Source organism: Bufo bufo, chromosome 1, assembly GCF_905171765.1.
Source record: "Bufo bufo chromosome 1, aBufBuf1.1, whole genome shotgun sequence".
Lineage (NCBI taxonomy): Eukaryota > Metazoa > Chordata > Amphibia > Anura > Bufonidae > Bufo > Bufo bufo.
This window is the reverse complement of record NC_053389.1, coordinates 89255615-89257542: the sequence shown is the minus strand read 5'-3', so window position 1 is coordinate 89257542 and position 1928 is coordinate 89255615.

Genomic DNA, 1928 nt, shown 5'->3' with positions numbered 1-1928 from the left:
CGGATCACCACGTACCTATGATAGCCGTGAGCACCTCGGAGCCGTTATACAGGAAGAGCGGGAGGCAAGTAAATGTCTTTGTTAACACCTCCAATAGATTATCCTCTGTGTACTTCCTGCAGGACCAAACTGTCCACACATTCCGGTCCTCTTTTAGGTTTAGCTCTGAGCCCACTTTAATGGCAAGACTCTTCTGCTTCTCGGCAGCTATGTGGGCAGACAGGTGCTTAAAATACTCTTTCAGTCTGGTGTATGAGAAATTATACATCGGTGTTACGCTGTACAGAGTCCATTGTTTTTGAAGAAGCAAAGCAGCCTTTGCCGGAGCAAGAGTTTCCTCCAAGGGGTTGCACTGCGGGATTTTTCTTTTAGACAAGCTTTGCAATGCAGACCGTCAACGTGCAGAGGTCAAGCTTCAGGCAGGATATCTCGGGCTGTGAAAATGACTGCTTCTTCATGCCGACGACCTACTTATGGAGGTTAACACCCATCGGTTGGTGTTTGCATATCCTTGCGATAAATGATGTTCCCATTCACTGACTGTAAAAAGAGATCTTGACAGACAAATGTATCAAACTCTGCCGCCATCTTTCTAGGCGCCACATTTCCAGTCCCCTGACCAGTCAGATTTACCAGCATCTGTTCTAGGACATGAAGCAGTGGAATGACATTGTTCATCCCGTAGTCCTTGCGACTGACAAATAATGTGGCCTCATCAAAGGGCATAAGCAAACGGCAGGTGTCACACATGAGCTGCCACTGGCTGACATAGAAGTTACACAGGGGACATCTCCTGTCCACTTGGATCATCAAGAAATCATTGATGGCCTTTCTCTGTTCGTATAGTCGGTCCAACATATGGAGGGTGGAATTCCAATGGGTGGAAACGTCGCATATCAGCCTATGTTGGGGGATGCCGTTCTGCCTCTGCAGCTTAAGGAGGGTGTGCTTTGCAGTGTACGAGTGGCTGAAGTGCATGCAAAGTTTCCTGCCCATTTTTAGGATGCCTTGCAGATGGGTGGAAGACTTCAGGAACCGCTTGACAACCAGATTGAACACGTGTGCCATGCAGGGTGCATCGCTCAGCCTTCCTTGACGCAGGGCCGACGCCATGTTCTTCCCGTTGTCGGTCACCATGGTTCCGATTTTCTGTTGTTGCGGAGAAAGCCAGGATTTGATTTCTTGCTGAAGGACATGGAGCAGTTCCTCCCCTGTGTGACTCCATTTGACCAGGCAAACCAGGTGCAGAACAGTGTGAGAGTGATGAGAGGGGTCGCACATGGCTTGCCTACACTACATGCATCCAACGTAATTCTTGGATCTCTACATGAAAATAATGTATTTGGTGTAAATTGCGTGAGGGGCATAGTTGGAGACATTGGGCCAGATTTATCATTAGCTCAAGTCAGAATAATGGAGTGAAAAAGTCGCAGATTTTTGCGCAATCGCTAAAACTGCGCACAAATTTGCGACTTTTTTCTGCTCTGCACTTTGCTCGCCAGTTTTCTGAAAGTGTTTTCTTATGTAAATGAATCTCTAGACAGATTTACTATTGGGATTATTTAAAAAGTCGCAAAAAAGTCGCAAAAAAAATGCGCAATTTCACTCCAGTGAGGACCATGCTTATCTTATGAGACTTTTTAATAGAACATGCGACTTTTTCGTAAAGACGTGCAACTTTTGTAAAGCTACTTACTGACGGATAAACTGCTACCGTCAAACCATATTTATTACAGTCTTAAAGGGCCGATCATAAATCTGACTTGGCTAAAACTGACTTTAGACAATTCAATAATCCGCAGCACTCGCCGGTAAATGATGAAAATAGTGGTGATTTATTCACTCAAGCAGCCAGTATACAGCGACGTTTCGACCTCAGTTGGTCTTTATCACTCGCTTGAGTGAATAAATCATCACTATTTTCATCA